This window comes from Haliotis rubra, unplaced genomic scaffold (assembly GCF_003918875.1).
Source record: "Haliotis rubra isolate DU_JTF1 unplaced genomic scaffold, ASM391887v1 Scf297, whole genome shotgun sequence".
NCBI lineage: Eukaryota > Metazoa > Mollusca > Gastropoda > Lepetellida > Haliotidae > Haliotis > Haliotis rubra.
In genome coordinates this window covers 869,537-891,728 of record NW_025766965.1, presented here as the reverse complement: position 1 = coordinate 891,728, position 22,192 = coordinate 869,537, and the positions used below count along the sequence as shown (strand labels likewise).

The following is a 22,192-nucleotide window of genomic DNA, read 5'->3' as shown; positions in this document are numbered from 1 at the left end:
ATATGTGTAAGCATCGTATATTTGTAACTTTATCAACTCGTGTTGATATAATTGATATCAGTAGACACTTGGGTAAGATTACCTATTTCCACTAATTCTTGCAATATGCACGTATAATTAGACGTATCCATGTGAAACGATGAAAGAAACAGACCTATTTTCTCATAAATATTTTACACTCTACATACATCATAGAACCGAATATAACCATACAGAAAAATATATTTGCTGATACTTTTGTTTTCAATTTATGCAAAATGTAATCATGTGAATCGAAATAAAATTAGGTTTGTTTTTTTTATTAGTCAACCCCCGAAACAAGTATGGTACAGTGCAATCAAGAGCTGTGTCTCGATCGAGGCTTGGACACCACCCCTTAACATTGGGCTGATGCATATATGTAAACTCCCATCGCTATATGGCTGAAATAACGTTCCATTTAAATCGAAACATTGAAAGTCTTTGCCCTGACTTTACTGAAATACACAAACGATCTTCAGTACAAATTACATCTCATTTCTTCGATTATCATATCTTAGATTGGTTGTTTGTGTTAAATCATCTATCATCAAAAATACAAACACAATATGGGTACTTCTCGTGATAAGCATTGTGTTAACTGGAAAACGAAACCTTCCGGCAGGAAGTCATAGAAGCGGGAATAAAACCCATAATCATATGTTTCTGGAGTATCCATGCAACTCAGCACAGCCAATGTTGCGTCGCCATAGACTACATATGCCACTCCATGCGTGCAATAGTTTTATGCACGTCGTAATATATATATTACCACAAAACGTTAATGAAACAAGCAAACTTGTAACTTTTGATGTAAAAAAATTGTATTCAAATATCCCACATAGCCTAGGAATTAAAGCGTTGGATTATTGGTTAAACCGTTGTGAAGAACACATACCTGAGCGAATTTCAAAATCATTTATTTTGGAAAGCGTTGAATTCATCTGAAAAAACAATATTTTCTTTTTTGACGATAAGTACTATAAACAGATTAAAGGAACAGCCATGGGAACCAAAATGGCGCCGACTTATGCGACGCTTGTCTTAGGATATCTGGAGGAAAAGTTCAAGCATAAAATCAGTCAAATTCTTGGAGAGGATGTTGCCCATTATTTCATGGAAAATTGGAAAAGATTTCTAGACGACTGCTTCATAATTTGGCCATTTTCTGAGGAGAAACTAAATACATTTTACGAACTATTAAATAGCATGGACGAAAATCTTGTTTTCACTATGGAGGCAGATGAAACTAAAACAGCTTTCTTAGACACAATGGTCATCAAATCGGGGCGGAAATTGGACACAGATATCTTCTACAAACCTACAGATACGAAACAATATTTAAACTTCAAATCTTGTCATCCGAGCCACACCAAAAGAAGTCTTCCATATAACCTGGCACGAAGAATATGTACAGTTTTACTATTACGGGAATATCCAAAATCTCTTGTTGAAGACGGAATATATAAAGCTTTACAGGTTAATAGAGACGATCTTTTGACAGGAACGATGAAACAAACCAATGAGGAAAAAGTAATTGCTTTTGTATCTACTTATAATCCGTTGAACCCAAATGTGTTCCAGAACATAAAAACAAATATGTGCATCTTAGAACAAGATGAAAAACTGAAATCAATGCTGAAATCTGGAAAAATAATAAATAGCAAAAGACAAAATCAGAATCTTAAAAAGATACTAACAAAAGCCAAATTTATTTTAAAGAAACAGCATTTATCAAATCCTACTGTGTCTAGATGCAACAGAGGTAACTGTGGAACGTGTCGACATATTGTTGAAGGACTCTCTGTAACTTTCACGAGTCACGGAGAATTCTATGTAAAACAGAATTTTGACTGCTCTTGCAAAAACATAATATATGTCATAACATGCACAGGCTGTAATGAACAGTATATTAGTCAAACAGAAAATTTAAGAGCCCGAGTTCGTGTCCACAAACAACAAATAAAGTGTCCTGAAACCCGATGTATCCCACTGAGTGAACATCTAGATGTCAAAAGATGCAAAAGGAAAGGATGTTAAATTTACAATATTTCCTTTTATCAAGTTCAAAATTCGGACAAAGTAAAACGAATTTTAAAAGAACACTACTTCATAGACAAGTACAAACCAATGTTTTAAACCATTGCAATATGTGACCTTGTCGCTCTAGAATGTTGTCCCTATTATGACGTCACAATATATATGTAATGACGTCATACTGTAACCGCTACAATCTCCCTGAAGAGTAAAGAACGAAACATGTTGGAGAAAACGGCATTCTGTTTTTATTTATCTATGCAATTATGTCTATATATATATATATATATTTATATATATATATATATATATAGACAAAGACCTTTAGGCGACATTTGTGCGACTTTAGGCGACAGCTGTCGCCCTAAGGATATATTTCTGTCGCCTAAATATCTGCATGTCACAACTATGTTCATTTTCCTTAATAACTATCCCAAACTAGATGGTTGGATAGAGGGTCGTCTCAGGACCTTCGGGTGTGCTTCTTTGTATTTTTATAAAATTTCAGTGCTGTTATTGAAAAACAAAAATATCGTGTATATAACGTCTGCGACCTTTCGGCGACACGGGGTTTTCTATAAAATTCTCTAACACGTGGATATATGTTCAGAAATAAACAATGGAGAAATTATTGTCTAAATATATACTCTTAGGTTTTGTACAGTTTTTCAAATATACACATCGTTAAGTGTTCAGCATAACATCACTGTTTCGCTCGCAGTACCTTTCGGCGATTTGCCTTCACGCTCCTGTGCGTCAAAAACGTGAAAGTTCAAAAGCGGCAACGTCGAAATGAACACTTAGCTAATAATTCAATAATGTCTGTAGATATTGTGGGAGCTGACAGACAAGACTAATGTGCCACCAAGAACACGTTTAAATACTTAAAACATTCGATACTTCAATCAAAATAACGATGTAATAATCTGTAAATAAATTGAATTCATGTTTCACACGAAGGCCCGTTCACGTTTTGTGTCAAATCGGATCCCCTTTGCTACAGTTTTCGCGCACTACACGAGGTGACTTGGCAGCACAAAGCATTGGGAAATGCATGGTATGTATCGTAATCGGAGTATTTTGTTGAAAAAAGCAGCATGTACAATTGTTTCAAAGGCGATGCCTGTCCCATGACACAATCTATTTCAAGATTTCTCAACTGGAAGAAACTGTTTGCTAGTAACTTGATCGCGATTGTGACGTTTCGTATCATGTTGTTTCTTGATCCTCACCTAGGGCTAGACTATCGCTTAGTCTCTGAATATAATTTTTTTTATATCAACAAACAAACGCATTATAAATTGAAAAGGAGCCCCGGGGAAACCAGAACTTGAGAAAATCTAGACTTACTTCATTTAGAGCCTTAGCATTGCAGAAAGGGCAAGGCAGTAGGGAAAATAATATTGTGGTTCAGGGGACTGTGACACAGACTACAGGGTACAGTAGTTGGCTATAAGTGAGTCATCACTAGTGAAATTTCCATAGACTTACATGTTAATTAACTGTTGCAAGAATAATTTTCATAAATTGAGTAGAAGTTTGCAAACATCTTGGAAATCATCTTCAGCTACGTGTACATAATTTTCTTTCATCTTTCCATTGATTAGTTATCGAATGACACCTGATTAAGCACCATACATACAACTTAGTTTTTATCTATCCCGTAGACATGTTAAACCTGATTGGTATGTCTAATATATGTTGTTTAAGAATGTGCAGTTTTCTTAATAATCCTCGGAAAATTGAAAGGAAATTATGTGTACAAAGCTGAGATGATTTCCCAGCTGGTAGATGAGTGCTGAAAGCAAATCCACCGAAACTAAATGTATGAAAATTATTCTTGCAAGAGTTAATTAACATGAAAGTCTATGTGAATTTCACTATTTATGACTCACTTATGGCCAACTACTGTAGATCCACAACCGAAAGAGCTAATCACAGCTGTATGATTTTATGTTCACTCAGTGGGTGAAATTGACCTTTTACTTTTAGGCTTAGAGTTCGGTGCGGCAAAAACAACCCAAAACATCTCTCATTCTGACGCCTGATATTCAGGGTATCAGACTGACTTGCACTGATATATTGTTTTCTTATTTTAAATAGATATCTACCAACTAATAGATAAATAAACCCCCCAAAACAGTCAATAACCATTACTAATTTCAGGAACTAACCAAATCTGTAAGACTTGAATTCAGTAAAATTACTTATAGGCCAAATGTAGAGATAGCATAACACATTACAATCGGTTTTATCACCCACACTGCATATTCTGACCATGGGGTAATACTCATTGACATGGGTTTGCTCAAATAATGAGCTGATAGTGCAGTGTTGAGGAAGACTTGTAGTTATAGTTTCATAATGGCACTCTCCATTGTTTCTCTTTCCTGTTTCCTCTGATAGCTGAACTACACATTTTTATATAAGCTACACATTTCCTAAATTGTTCATGCAAAGGAAATACGCATTTGCTCTCTTGACCATAATATGTTTCAGTTACATTATTTATATCAAGAGTTTCTAACTTTCAAATATAGCTTTTTGTACTCCTGCTTTGAACTCTGCCCCTTTGGGTGTTTATGTGCAGTGTATCTCCTCCACTGGTCTATCAGAGTGAAAATATCAGTGTAAAGTGATGAAATGTATATGTTGCACCATTTTCATGCTAATAATAATAATTATCTCCGTATGAGTACAAAGATTGTAGCCTACCACCTTATTACCTACAAGTAAAGGCTGTCTGGGTCAAACCTTGTTTGTTTTTAGTAACCTGATACATTTTGTTGCTGATTATGACAAGAATTTCTAATTACCAGAAAACACATTTACTGATGCTGAGAGATCCTAAAAGATAAAAACTTTTCTTGCATTTGGCCCAGGACTATAACCTTGTCTGTCCACATGCCACTGACACTCAGCCAGCATAATTATGACCAATACATCCTCCCACTCACAGGTGACTCAACTGACTACCATAAATGTTGGTTACGTTGTATTTTTCTGCATTTGGTCAAAACTTGATATAGTTTCAAATGCTGGAGATTTTCCACTTCACTGATGCACTTGAATCTGTTAATTCAATATTGTGCATGAACACAGTCAGAATTCCCTTTTTGAGCTTTCATAATTCCATTGCAGCTACTCTTATCTTTGTATGTTTAATGCAGGGACATTTCCTCATTTCAAAGTCTAAATCCTGTACATTGTGTAACATAGGAAAGGGGGTAAATACCAGTGGACAGGATAAGATTAACTGAAAAAATCAAGGATGGATCTCACTAAACACATTGAGACATGTTATAACTTATTGGTTGGTCAATAGACCAACTGTTTCTATGCAGGGATATGTTATTAGTCTTTTATGGTTTTTTAAGTTCACTTAGCAGTCAAATTGCATAAACGGGTAATTTTGTTCAAAGCGGGGGTTTCTTAAACAAACTATTTCTCTTTTTAAAAATGGAGGTGAAGTTTAACATTTCTTTCAGTACAAACAGTAACAATTAAAGCCTCTTCCTGTTGTAAGTTACCTTTACAAAGCCATAATAACAGTTTCAGAAATGACTCTTTGATGCATCTATTCAGGTAGTGTGCTATTCATCATTGGTCCATCATCGGCTAATAGTTTGCATTGTCGACTAATACCAACATCTCTGAGCAGCACTGGGCAGACAGTATTGATATAAATCATAGAATCGATGATTATTATTATGAATAGTAAATTAAAAATAAACCTGAAAGAAATTAACATTTTGTATTACTGGTGAGTTTTTACCTTTATGCATGGATGACTAACAAAATCCTGAACATGACTTAGAAGCAACCCATGAATAAAGACATAACTTTGTATATTGTGTGAGTAAATTGAAACTATGATATTATGGGTATTCTTTAATTCCAATCAAATTGACTTGATGGCACAAGTTATTTCCTTTGGTCACCCTTCATCTCAAGATCAAAGTTGACATAGACTGTAAAAAGTCAGGAAAGGTCTAGCCTGTCTCATAGTTCCTGAACTGCATTATTTTTACTTCCGTCTATGCCTTTCTGCAATGATAAAGACCTAATTTAAGCAAGTCTAGATTTACTTAGTTTCAGGAATCTCCCATCTCACAGGAGCTCCTTTTCAGTTTAAAAGGATTGTTTGATTCTATCAAAATTATATATATTCAGAGACTAATTGCTAGTCTTGGTTGGTCCTGTTAGACATGGAAATCCTATCCAATCCAGTTTATGCCCGGTAAGTTAATTTTATTTTACAATGGTTTCTGAATATGAAACATTGTAAATTCATAATTTATGTATGTTGTTAGGGTGATAACTAAATCATGTAGAATTTTATATACTTTATCAGTTCAGAAGAAAAAATATTATTTCTTAAGCTCAGTTTTGAATTTAAGTTCATAATCATTTTGAGAATAATATTGTTAACATTTTAATGTTACATAATACAGACAACTATGAACGGGACCAAGACACGTTGAGCAAGAAATGTGACCTTCAAATTGCAGAATCCGAGGGGGAGTCTCAGGCATTCCAATGGGAGGAAGGGGTAGGTTATGTGATCCAGAGATCAATACCTTCATGTTAGTAGGTTTAAATTGTGAATACCAATTTTACAGCTTTGTTAAAAAAAATTCTACCTTAACTAGGGATGTCGCGATACATAAGATTCATGAATCGATACGAATCACGATACTCATGACATGTTTCGATATGTATCATGATACCTATTTTCACTGCATTATTGTGTAAAATTAGTTACATTTTGAACATTAAATATTTTATAAGAGTCCTTGAAAAGATCAACATTTTCTATTCTCAGAGATTAAAAAGTTCTAATTTCCCATCTTTGTGTATGAAAAATTATCATTTATAACTCTCATAACATTAAAAACATGATACAATTGCAAAATGTGAACGATACATATTAAAACATGTTTAAATCAATACTTTCAAAACAAATAATGATAGACTTTTGACTGTATCAATGAATGTATCGTCTTAGAAAAAGTATCGATGTATTGTGGCATTCCTAACCTAAACATTGTTCTGGCCTACCTTTAGAAATCAGCCCCACAAACTTGCAATACCTCATTAATCTTTGCAATTTGTTTAATCCTTCTCAATATTAGTACAGTTATCTTGAATGGTAGTGTGCCGATCAGTACCGAGTGCAGCAATACATGTTTTAGGTATTATCTCAATACAGGATCTTTTACTATTTATAAAAGTATCAAGAAATTCAAAATGGCCAATAAGAGATTAATTGTTAGACATGCAATAGCCTTATATACAGATAGTCTGTCTTTGATGACATATATGAAAAATTTAAAGAAAAACTGTATATACTCTCATAACAAGCAGTTCCAGACAAGTATTGTGGTTCTGATCATGGAAAACTTTACAGAAAATGTAGAAATTTTGAAAATTGGCAGAATTTGCTCTTTTCAAATATCAATAGGGTAATTTTCAACATTTTTAAGCTTTTCTATTGACTTTTGCACTTGATTGATGTCCAAACATTTGCAATTCAAAAATTTATCCCTGCAATAATCATGTCTTTTATAAAAGAGATATCATTTTCACTTTTAGGTTACTATGTATTCATATCTTACCACAGTTTCATAGAGAGCTGATGCGTGTGGTGTTTAGTAGTGCACACAATTCAGAAAAGATTGGCATTTTCAATACAGAGTATACAAATTAACATATCCCCCTACATTTTGTTGTTTGTCTGTTGTCAACAATTCAATCTTCCATCGGATAATCAGGTGTATTCAAGTTCTGACACCATTATGTTCATATCACTTGGGCGGTTAGGGGTGGGGATGGGTGGGTTCTCAATTAAATTTGTTTTACATAATTGTATCAGATGTTTAAATGGGTTGTTATCAAATGATTCATGTAATTGTTGATACATTTGCATTAATGTTTTGGTGTCCTTCATACACAGGAAATTCAGCAAATGAGAACTGAAGACACCTCTATTCCATGTCAGCAGATACATTTTCTTTGTTTATCTTTTCAGGATTCAGATGTAGTATCTGTGAGAAAGTACTGAAATGTAAAGGTGGATATACTGTTCATCAGCATATGACTTGAAGTCAAAAGGTACCTCCAGTTTTTAGTAGTGTCTTTCTAGATATCAAGATAAGCGAACACCAATAACATATCATATCATTATACAAGGTCAAGAATGTGTTTATCTCGACCGCTTTATGATATCCCTGGCAGGTCATTAGTAAATCAATTAAGCTAAATTCCATTGTATGCAACTAGGATGTGTTGTCTAAAGGTCTGTGTTGATGATGAATAGGATGTATCTTGTTGACCATCGGGCAACTTCTATATATATATATATATATGTATTAATATTCAGCAGAATGTTGGGTAACACATCATATCTGTTATAATCACAGCCCATTGGGAAACACATCCCGTCTATTATTTTTACATACCTTTGGGCAACACATCCAATCTGTTATTTTTACAGACCATTGGGCAACACATATATATTCACATCAGACCTTATCAGAAGACCTTTGGGCAACACATCATATCTGTTATCAGCAGAGCTTTGGGCAACACATCATATATTTTCAATAGACCTGTGGGCAACACATCATATAATCAGTAGACCTAAGGGCAACACATCTTATATATCAACAGTAGACCTGTGTGCAACACATCATATATATCACCAGTAGACTTTTGGTCAACACATCTTATATATCACCAGTAGACTTGTAGGCAACACATCTTATATATCACCAGTAGACATTAGGGCAACACATCCTATATATCACCAGTAGACCTTAGGGCAACACATCATATATATCACCAGTAGACCTTAGGGCAACCCATCATATATATTACCAGTAGACCTAAGGGCAGCACATCATACAATCAGTAGACCTTAGGGCAACACATCTTATATATCACCAGTAGACCTTAGGGCAACACATCTTATATATCACCAGTAGGCCTTAGGGCAACACATCTTATATATCACCAGTAAACATTAGGGCAACCTATCTTATATATTACCAGTAGACCAAAGGGCAACACATCATACAATCAGTAGACCTTAGGGCAACACATCTTATATATCACCAGTAGACCTTAGGGCAACACATCTTATATATTACCAGTAGGCCTTAGGGCAACCCATCTTATATATTACCAGTAGACCAAAGGGCAACACATCATACAATCAGTAGACCTTAGGGCAACACATCATATATATCACCAGTAGACCTTAGGGCAACACATCATATATATTACCAGTAGACCTTAGGGCAACACATCCTATATATCACCAGTAGACCTTAGAGCAACACATCTTATATATCACCAGTAGACCTTAAGACAACACATCTTATGTGTCACCAGTAGACCTTAGGGCAATGCATCTTATATATCACCCATAGACCTGAGGGCAACACATCATACATATTACCAGTAGATCGTAGGGCAACACATCTTATATATCACCAGTAGACCTTAGGGTAATGCATCTTATATATCACCAGGAGACCTTAGGGCAACGCATCTTATATATCACCAGTAGACCTTAGGGCAACACATCTTATATATCACCAGTAGACCTTAGGGCAACACATCTTATATATCACCAGTAGACCTTAGGGCAACACATCTTATATATCACCAGTAGACCTTAGGGCAACACATCATATATATCACCAGTAGATCTTAGGGCAACACATCGTATATATCACCAGTAGACCATAGGGCAACACATCTTATTTATCACCAGTAGACCTTAGGGCAACACATCTTTTATATTACCAGTAGACCTAAGGGCAACACATCATACAATCAGTAGACCTTAGGGCAACACATGATATATATCACTTGTAGACCTTAGGGCAACACGTCTTATATATCACCAGTAGACCTTAGGGCAACACGTCTTATATATCACCAGTAGACCTTAGGGCAACACATCGTATATATCACCAGTAGACCTTAGGGCAACACATCTTATGTATCACCAGTAGACCTTAGGGCAACACATCTTATATATCACCAGTAGACCTTAGGGCAACCCATCATATATATTACCAGTAGACCGTAGGGCAACACATCTTTTATATCACCAGTAGACCTTACGGCAACACATCTTATATATTACCAGTAGACCTTAGGACAACACATCTTATATATCACCAGTAGACCTTAGGGCAACACATCTTATATATCACCAGTAGACCTTAGGGCAACACATCTTATATATCACCAGTAGACCTTAGGGCAACACATTATACAGTCAGTAGACCTGTGGTCAACACATCTTATGTATCACCAGTAGACCTTAGGGCAACAGATCTTACATATCACCAGTAGACCTTAGGGCAACACATCTTATATATCACCAGTAGACCTTAGAGCAACACATCTTATATATCACCAGTAAACATTAGGGCAACCTATCTTATATATTACCAGTAGACCAAAGGGCAACACATCATACAATCAGTAGACCTTAGGGCAACACATCTTATATATCACCAGTAGACCTTAGGGCAACACATCTTATATATTACCAGTAGGCCTTAGGGCAACCCATCTTATATATTACCAGTAGACCAAAGGGCAACACATCATACAATCAGTAGACCTTAGGGCAACACATCATATATATCACCAGTAGACCTTAGGGCAACACATCATATATATTACCAGTAGACCTTAGGGCAACACATCCTATATATCACCAGTAGACCTTAGAGCAACACATCTTATATATCACCAGTAGACCTTAAGACAACACATCTTATGTGTCACCAGTAGACCTTAGGGCAATGCATCTTATATATCACCCATAGACCTGAGGGCAACACATCATACATATTACCAGTAGATCGTAGGGCAAAACATCTTATATATCACCAGTAGACCTTAGGGTAATGCATCTTATATATCACCAGGAGACCTTAGGGCAACGCATCTTATATATCACCAGTATTAGGGCAACACATCTTATATATCACCAGTAGACCTTAGGGCAACACATCTTATATATCACCAGTAGACCTTAGGGCAACACATCTTATATATCACCAGTAGACCTTAGGGCAACACATCATATATATCACCAGTAGACCTTAGGGCAACACATCGTATATATCATCCATAGACCTGAGGGCAACACATCTTATTTATCACCAGTAGACCTTAGGGCAACACATCTTTTATATTACCAGTAGACCTAAGGGCAACACATCATACAATCAGTAGACCTTAGGGCAACACATGATATATATCACTTGTAGACCTTAGGGCAACACGTCTTATATATCACCAGTAGACCTTAGGGCAACACGTCTTATATATCACCAGTAGACCTTAGGGCAACACATCTTATATATCACCAGTAGACCTTAGGGCAACACATCTTATATATCACCAGTAGACCTTAGGGCAACACATCATATATATCACCAGTAGACCTTAGGGCAACACATCATTATATATCACCAGTAGACCATAGGGCAACACATCTTATTTATCACCAGTAGACCTTAGGGCAACACATCTTTATATATTACCAGTAGACCTAAGGGCAACACATCACATCATACAATCAGTAGACCTTAGGGCAACACATGATATATATCACTTGTAGACCTTAGGGCAACACGTCTTATATATCACCAGTAGACCTTAGGGCAACACGCCTTATATATCACCAGTAGACCTTAGGGCAACACATCCTTATATATCACCAGTAGACCTTAGGGCAACACATCTTATGTATCACCAGTAGACCTTAGGGCAACTTACATCTTATGTATCACCAGTAGACCTTAGGGCAACCCATCATATATATTACCAGTAGACCAGAGGGCAACACATCTTTTATATCACCAGTAGACCTTTACGGCAACACATCTTATATATTACCAGTAGACCTTGGGACAACACATCTTATATATCACCAGTAGACCTTGTGGTCAACACATCTTACATATCACCAGTAGACCTTAGGGCAACACATCTTATATATCACCAGTAGACCTTAGGGCAACACATCTTATATATCACCAGTAGACCTTAGGGCAACACACATATACAGTCAGTAGACCTGTGGTCAACACATCTTATGTATCACCAGTAGACCTTAGGGCAACAGATCTTACATATCACCAGTAGACCTTAGGGCAACACATCTTATATATCACCAGTGGACCTTAGGGCAACACATCTTATATATCACCAGTAAACCTTAGGGAACACATCTTATATATCACCAGTAGACCTTAGGTCAAGCCATCCTACAATCAGTAGACCTGTGGTCAACACATCTTATGTATCACCAGTAGACTTAACACTGCTTAAGGGCAACGCATCTTATATATCACCAGTAGACCTTAGGGCAATGCATCTTATATATCACCCATAGACCTGAGGGCAACACATCTTATATATCACCAGTAGACCTTAAGGCAACACATCTTATATATCACCAGTAAACATTAGGGCAACCTATCTTATATATTACCAGTAGACCAAAGGGCAACACATCATACAATCAGTAGACCTTAGGGCAACACATCTTATATATCACCAGTAGACCTTAGGGCAACACATCTTATATATTACCAGTAGGCCTTAGGGCAACCCATCTTATATATTACCAGTAGACCAAAGGGCAACACATCATACAATCAGTAGACCTTAGGGCAACACATCATATATATCACCAGTAGACCTTAGGGCAACACATCATATATATATACCAGTAGACCTTAGGGCAACACATCCTATATATCACCAGTAGACCTTAGGGCAACACATCTTATATATCACCAGTAGACCTTAGGGCAACACATCTTATGTGTCACCAGTAGACCTTAGGGCAACACATCTTATATATCACCATAGACCTTAGGGCAACACATCATACATATATTACCAGTAGAGACCTTTGGGCAACACATCTTATATATCACCAGTAGACCTTAGGGCAATGCATCTTATATATCACCAGTAGACCTTAGGGCAACGCATCTTATATATCACCAGTAGACCTTAGGGCAACACATCTTATATATCACCAGTAGACCTTAGGGCAACACATCTTATATATCACCAGTAGACCTTAGGGCAACACATCTTATATATCACCAGTAGACCTTAGGGCAACACATCATATATATCACCAGTAGATCTTAGGGCAACACATCGTATATATCACCAGTAGACCATAGGGCAACACATCTTATTTATCACCAGTAGACCTTAGGGCAACACATCTTTTATATTACCAGTAGACCTAAGGGCAACACATCATACAATCAGTAGACCTTAGGGCAACACATGATATATATCACTTGTAGACCTTAGGGCAACACGTCTTATATATCACCAGTAGACCTTAGGGCAACACGTCTTATATATCACCAGTAGACCTTAGGGCAACACATCGTATATATCACCAGTAGACCTTAGGGCAACACATCTTATGTATCACCAGTAGACCTTAGGGCAACACATCTTATATATCACCAGTAGACCTTAGGGCAACCCATCATATATATTACCAGTAGACCGTAGGGCAACACATCTTTTATATCACCAGTAGACCTTACGGCAACACATCTTATATATTACCAGTAGACCTTAGGACAACACATCTTATATATCACCAGTAGACCTTAGGGCAACACATCTTATATATCACCAGTAGACCTTAGGGCAACACATCTTATATATCACCAGTAGACCTTAGGGCAACACATCTTATATATATCACCAGTAGACCTGTGGTCAATACATCTTATGATCACCAGTCTTATGTACCTTAGTAGACCTTAGGGCAACAGATCTTACATATCACCAGTAGACCTTAGGGCAACACATCATCTTATATATCACCAGTAGACCTTAGAGCAACACATCTTATATATCACCAGTAAACATTAGGGCAACACATCTTATATATTACCAGTAGACCAAAGGGCAACACATCATACAATCAGTAGACCTTAGGGCAACACATCATATATATCACCAGTAGACCTTAGGGCAACACATCTTATATATCACCAGTAGGCCTTAGGGCAACCCATCTTATATATCACCAGTAGACCTTGAGGGCAACACATCATATAATCAGTAGACCTTAGGGCAACACATCATATATATCACCAGTAGACCTTAGGGCAACACATCATATATATTACCAGTAGACCTTAGGGCAACACATCCTATATATCACCAGTAGACCTTAGAGCAACACATCTTATATATCACCAGTAGACCTTAAGACAACACATCTTATGTGTCACCAGTAGACCTTAGGGCAATGCATCTTATATATCACCCATAGACCTGAGGGCAACACATCATACATATTACCAGTAGATCGTAGGGCAAAACATCTTATATATCACCAGTAGACCTTAGGGTAATGCATCTTATATATCACCAGGAGACCTTAGGGCAACGATCTTATATATCACCAGTAGACCTTAGGGCAACACATCTTATATATCACCAGTAGACCTTAGGGCAACACATCTTATATATCACCAGTAGACCTTAGGGCAACACATCTTATATATCACCAGTAGACCTTAGGGCAACACATCATATATATCACCAGTAGACCTTAGGGCAACACATCGTTATATATCATCCATAGACCTGAGGGCAACACATCTTATTTATCACCAGTAGACCTTAGGGCAACACATCTTTTATATTACCAGTAGACCTAAGGGCAACACATCATACAATCAGTAGACCTTAGGGCAACACATGATATATATCACTTGTAGACCTTAGGGCAACACGTCTTATATATCACCAGTAGACCTTAGGGCAACACGTCTTATATATCACCAGTAGACCTTAGGGCAACACATCTTATATATCACCAGTAGACCTTAGGGCAACACATCTTATATATCACCAGTAGACCTTAGGGCAACACATCATATATATCACCAGTAGACCTTAGGGCAACACATCGTATATATCACCAGTAGACCATAGGGCAACACATCTTATTTATCACCAGTAGACCTTAGGGCAACACATCTTATATATTACCAGTAGACCTAAGGGCAACACATCATACAATCAGTAGACCTTAGGGCAACACATCGATATATATCACTTGTAGACCTTAGGGCAACACGTCTTATATATCACCAGTAGACCTTAGGGCAACACATCTTATATATCACCAGTAGACCTTAGGGCAACACATCGTATATATCACCAGTAGACCTTAGGGCAACACATCTTATGTATCACCAGTAGACCTTAGGGCAACACATCTTATGTATCACCAGTAGACCTTAGGGCAACCCATCATATATATTACCAGTAGACCGTAGGGCAACACATCTTTTATATCACCAGTAGACCTTACGGCAACACATCTTATATATTACCAGTAGACCTTAGGACAACACATCTTATATATCACCAGTAGACCTGTGGTCAACACATCTTACATATCACCAGTAGACCTTAGGGCAACACATCTTATATATCACCAGTAGACCTTAGGGCAACACATCTTATATCACCAGTAGACCTTAGGGCAACACATTATACAGTCAGTAGACCTGTGGTCAACACATCTTATGTATCACCAGTAGACCTTAGGGCAACAGATCTTACATATCACCAGTAGACCTTAGGGCAACACATCTTATATATCACCAGTAGACCTTAGAGCAACACATCTTATATATCACCAGTAAACCTTAGGGGAACACATCTTATATATCACCAGTAGACCTTAGGTCAAGCCATCCTACAATCAGTAGACCTGTGGTCAACACATCTTATGTATCACCAGTAGACTTAACACTGCTTAAGGGCAACGCATCTTATATATCACCAGTAGACCTTAGGGCAATGCATCTTATATATCACCCATAGACCTGAGGGCAACACATCTTATATATCACCAGTAGACCTTAAGGCAACACATCTTATATATTACCAGTAGACCTTAGGACAACTCATCTTATATATCACCAGTATACCTGTGGTCAACACATCTTACATATCACCAGTAGACCTTACGGCAACACATCTTATATATCACCAGTAGACCTTAAGACAACACATCTTATGTGTCACCAGTAGACCTTAGGGCAATGCATCTTATATATCACCCATAGACCTGAGGGCAACACATCATACATATTACCAGTAGATCGTAGGGCAAAACATCTTATATATCACCAGTAGACCTTAGGGTAATGCATCTTATATATCACCAGGAGACCTTAGGGCAACGCATCTTATATATCACCAGTAGACCTTAGGGCAACACATCTTATATATCACCAGTAGACCTTAGGGCAACACATCTTATATATCACCAGTAGACCTTAGGGCAACACATCATCATATATATCACCAGTAGACCTTAGGGCAACACATCATATATATCACCAGTAGACCTTAGGGCAACACATCATTATATATCACCAGTAGACCTTAGGGCAACACATCTTATATATCACCAGTAGACCTTAGGGGCACATCATATTACATCATAAGGGCAATCACATCAGAGACCTTAGGGCAACACATGATATATATCACTTGTAGACCTTAGGGCAACACGTCTTATATATCACCAGTAGACCTTAGGGCAACACGTCTTATATATCACCAGTAGACCTTAGGGCAACACATCGTATATATCACCAGTAGACCTTAGGGCAACACATCTTATGTATCACCAGTAGACCTTAGGGCAACACATCTTATGTATCACCAGTAGACCTTAGGGCAACCCATCATATATATTACCAGTAGACCGTAGGGCAACACATCTTTTATATCACCAGTAGACCTGTGGGCAACAGATCTTATATATCACCAGTAGACCTTAGGGCAACACATCTTATATATCACCAGTAGACCTTAGGGCAACACATCTTATATATCACCAGTAGACCTTAGGGCAACACATCATATATATCACCAGTAGACCTTAGGGCAACACATCGTATATATCACCAGTAGACCATAGGGCAACACATCTTATTTATCACCAGTAGACCTTAGGGCAACACATCTTTTATATTACCAGTAGACCTAAGGGCAACACATCATACAATCAGTAGACCTTAGGGCAACACATGATATATATCACTTGTAGACCTTAGGGCAACACGTCTTATATATCACCAGTAGACCTTAGGGCAACACGTCTTATATATCACCAGTAGACCTTAGGGCAACACATCGTATATATCACCAGTAGACCTTAGGGCAACACATCTTATGTATCACCAGTAGACCTTAGGGCAACACATCTTATATATCACCAGTAGACCTTAGGGCAACCCATCATATATATTACCAGTAGACCGTTAGGGCAACACATCTTTTATATCACCAGTAGACCTTACGGCAACACATCTTATATATTACCAGTAGACCTTAGGACAACACATCTTATATATCACCAGTAGACCTGTGGTCAACACATCTTACATATCACCAGTAGACCTTAGGGCAACACATCTTATATATCACCAGTAGACCTTAGGGCAACACATCTTATATATCACCAGTAGACCTTAGGGCAACACATTATACAGTCAGTAGACCTGTGGTCAACACATCTTATGTATCACCAGTAGACCTTAGGGCAACAGATCTTACATATCACCAGTAGACCTTAGGGCAACACATCTTATATATCACCAGTAGACCTTAGAGCAACACATCTTATATATCACCAGTAGACCTTAGGGGAACACATCTTATATATCACCATTAGACCTTAGGTCAAGCCATCCTACAATCAGTAGACCTTAGGTCAACACATCTTATGTATCACCAGTAGACTTAACACTGCTTAAGGGCAACGCATCTTATATATCACCAGTAGACCTTAGGGCAATGCATCTTATATATCACCCATAGACCTGAGGGCAACACATCTTATATATCACCAGTAGACCTTACGGCAACACATCTTATATATTACCAGTAGACCTTAGGACAACTCATCTTATATATCACCAGTATACCTGTGGTCAACACATCTTACATATCACCAGTAGACCTTAGGGCAACACATCTTATATATCACCAGTAGACCTTAGGGCAACACATCTTATATATCACCAGTAGACCTTAGGGCAACACATTATACAGTCAGTAGACCTGTGGTCAACACATCTTATGTATCACCAGTAGACCTTAGGGCAACAGATCTTATATATCACCAGTAGACCTTAGGGCAACACATCTTATATATCACCAGTAGACCTTAGAGCAACACATCTTATATATCACCAGTAGACCTTAGGGGAACACATCTTATATATCACCAGTAGACCTTAGGTCAAGCCATCCTACAATCAGTAGACCTGTGGTCAACACATCTTATGTATCACCAGTAGACCTAACACTGCTTAAGGGCAACGCATCTTATATATCACGAGTAGACCTTAGGGCAATGCATCTTATATATCATCCATAGACCTGAGGGCAACACATCTTATATATCACCAGTAGACCTGTGGTCAACACATCAGATATATTACCAGTAGACCTTAGGGCAACACATCTTATATACCACCAGTAGACCTGTGGTCAACACATCATTTATATTACCAGTAGGCCTTAGGGCAAAGGGGCGTTGGGGTAGCCTAGTGGTTAAAGCGTTGGCTCGTCACGTCGAAGGCCCGGGTTCGATTCCCCACATGGGCACAATGTGTTAAGCCCATTTCTGGTGTCCCCCGCCGTGATATTGCTGGAATATTGCTAAAAGCGGCGTAAAACTAAACTCAGTCAGTCAGCCTTAGGGCAACACATCATACAATCAGTAGACCTGTTGGCAACACATCATATGTATTATCAGTACACCATTTGGTTACACATTAGGGGTGTCACGATACACCAATCTCACGATACGATACGTATCACGATATTAAGGTCACGATATGATACGTATCGCGATGCATAATTTTCGCGCCTTTTCATAGCATTACCTAACCGGCAACGTACGCGCTCGCTGATTGGTCCATCAAAATAGTCTAGCCAATCACAAAAGCTGTTAGTTTCCAACCTATTTTTTAAGTAAAGCTAGCTACATCTATTTATCGGAGCGATCTCGTATAATTTTACTATCAAGACTTTGAAGGAGATGGATATAGCATAAAAATTTGAATCGATAAAGTTTTAAAATAGGAATCGATACACGCAAGCATGTATCGCGTATCGTATCGTCAGTAAAAATGTATCGATGCATCGATACATTCGCGTATCGCGACACCCCTATTACACATCATATATAGTGTATTTACCAAACTCTCTGTAGTTCACTTGACTACAGTCGAATGTAATGAAACTGTGTATCCCTAAAGAGGCTGTTTCACTAATCAGTTTGTAATCTAGTTATATCATATGGATAAGTTGGGTTTGGTTGTCACACTGTGCACTCAGCTGTAGTACTGTGCACTGAGCTGTAGTATTAAATCATACGTACTAAAGGGTTAAGATTTCTTCCTTGCAGTCTGTATTGACTGATGTCAGTTATGATTCAACACTTCAAATGATATGTGTCACCTAGATACATAAAAATTACAAAAAATGACAAATCATGTTTGTATTCTACAGTGTCAGTACATACTGTATGTTTTCAAGATTTGTGGGTTTCATTGAGTAGTCAATGCCAAAATTGTTTACATTTCAAACCTCAAGCTAAACTCATGTGCTCTAAATGTAATTTCTGTTTATCAAATAAACAACAAAACTCTCAAATCTGAAAACATACCATGTCTTTTTTCTAACTCGATAACTAACCCTTAGCCTTTAGCACTGCTAGAACTTGGCTGACATACTGCTGACATATGTAATCAACTGGTTCCAATTGCATAATGCATGACATGTAGGAGATTTGGAGAAAAATCTCTGAGCCAATTGTATGCAGAATTTTATGAAGTTTGGTTTAGAAGTTAAGCGAATCAGATACATTCCTTTTTTTTTTACATATTTTCAGTTCGGACCTTTGTTATACAAAAACCTAATGCTGCCATTTTTGTCAATCAAAATGTTGTTTTAATTAAAATGTCTTTTTTGTTCAATTACTTTCTTGTTGCTTTGATTATTTTATCATTGCCGTAATAATTTCTCTGAGTATATACCAAAACATGTGTATGTTGCTGCATATTAATATCGTCAATGTTTTGGTTCATCATTATTTCACTTGTTTGATAAACACTAAGCAATAAAGTTAACCAGTATCTATCTGGACATCCTCCCACCTTTCCCTTTCACTGTGGTATTCAGTCTGTATCTGCTTAATGAAGCCTTACTACTACTAGGGTTGATGGGCGGAGGGTTGCCTAGTGGTTTAAGCATTCGCTTGTCATAGCTAAAAACTAAACTCACTCACTACTAGTGCTGACCCTCATTTCACTCATAGACAGTGGCAGTCACTCCCATTCAATTTTCAGCCATGTTACCAGATTAAAGTTTCCTGAATACTCAAGGCTTCATCTTTATAGAACTATTTCTATTCTACGTTATAGCAAGCTTAATTTAATGACTATAGATTGTTATATTGTATATTGCATTGATTAGAAACTAACATATACTACTCACACTTTGCTAAGGATCACAAAAATTCCAGACTATACTTACACATAGATTCATAATTTGAAATTGTATACATTTAAAACTGGATAAATAATAATATAGTAACCCTTCTTTAGGAAAACAGCTACTTTTGTCAAACCTTATGCACTTGATACATGAGTAACCATAAAAATGGTTTTAATGGCACCAATCAACCATTTTGCAAATCATGGAACGAGTCATTTACAAACAAACAACACCTGTCAATAGCAGGTATGGGATCGACAAGATGAAATGACATACTGAAACCTAGGATCCATGCTTACAATAAGCTTAGATATTTAAACCAAATTTTATCAGACATTATAGTTTTCTGTTGAATCAATGATTTAATTGATAGCAAAGCGTGAATAGTATATTTAGGCCACAAGTTCTCATAATGATAACAAATTAGCTAAATCTTAAAATGGCAAATGTTTACTTGTCCTAATAAAACCTTAAGTTGGGGAGTTGGGTAAAGACTATAGGACTAAAAGCTGAGTGATGATACTCACTGTACCTTGATGTTTTAACATACTTTTGAAAACTTTGTTATATTTCAGAAACGGAGACCATTCAGTCATTTCTACAGATTTCCAAGCACGAATGCTCTTATGTTCAGCTGAGAACAAAAATGATGAACAAGCAGAAAATACAGCAGCAAAGGACAAGGAAGAGATGGCACACATTTTAAGAATAAAATTAACTTAATAAATATTCAGATCATTTCTAAGGGATGTTACATTTGGGAATTCACTTTCCCAGTATAGTACAGATACTAGTTGTGTGATTTGAACCCACCCTCTAAGAGTGAAACACCTTATCACAGAACAACATTGTCAGCAATTTAACCTGACAAATGTTAGTCAAGGTCTCGATCAGAGAAGTGTAAATGCCACAATTACAATTTTTTGCAAAGTTATGCAAATAAGAATGTCAAAACTATTTGGTTTAATAAATAGTAATTATTAAACTTACAATTTTTTCTTGTTCCTATCATTGGTTCGCACTGGGGTGGAATATGGCTCCATTTTCCATGGTGGAGTCTCCGAAGCTGATTTGGAAAAATAGGGCGTGGGGTGGTAGCACTTGCGGATCTAGTGCGGTGATGGGCTGTGTTTAGATGGTATTCAGACCAGACATCAGGCAAATATCAGTGTAAGAGCCCAAGTTTATTCAGGAGTCGTCCAGTATGCCTCAGTGTATGATAAGAAAACGGGAATAGTCCCGATTGGCTCAAAATGGGCTTTGGTTAGGTGGTATTTAGACCAGACATTTGGCAAATATACGTGTCGGAACCCCAGTTTATTCAGGAGTCGTCTGGTATGCCTCAATGTACGACAAGAGAACGAGAATAGTCCCGACTGGCTCACAATGGGCTCACTTTAGATGGTAGTCAGACCAGACATCAGGCAAATATCAGTTCCGGAGCCCTAGTTTATTCAGGAGCCGTCTGGTATGCCTAAGTGTATGATAGGAGAACCGGAATACTCCCGACTGG

General features: G+C 37.4%; 1 long non-coding RNA gene across 3 annotated transcripts; it reads left to right on the top strand.

Annotated features, from left to right (window-relative positions):
• Positions 1 to 2,725: 2,725 nt before the first annotated feature.
• On the top strand, positions 2,726 to 21,668 carry LOC124282279. 3 transcript variants are annotated; one of them, XR_006900116.1, is made up of 4 exons: positions 2,726 to 3,112; positions 6,567 to 6,607; positions 8,087 to 8,169; positions 21,255 to 21,668. It is a non-coding gene; the product is annotated as an uncharacterized LOC124282279 (long non-coding RNA). The 3 variants fall into 3 exon arrangements; XR_006900115.1 differs by having other exon boundaries at positions 6,510 to 6,607; XR_006900117.1 differs by lacking the exon at positions 6,567 to 6,607.
• Positions 21,669 to 22,192: the final 524 nt, after the last annotated feature.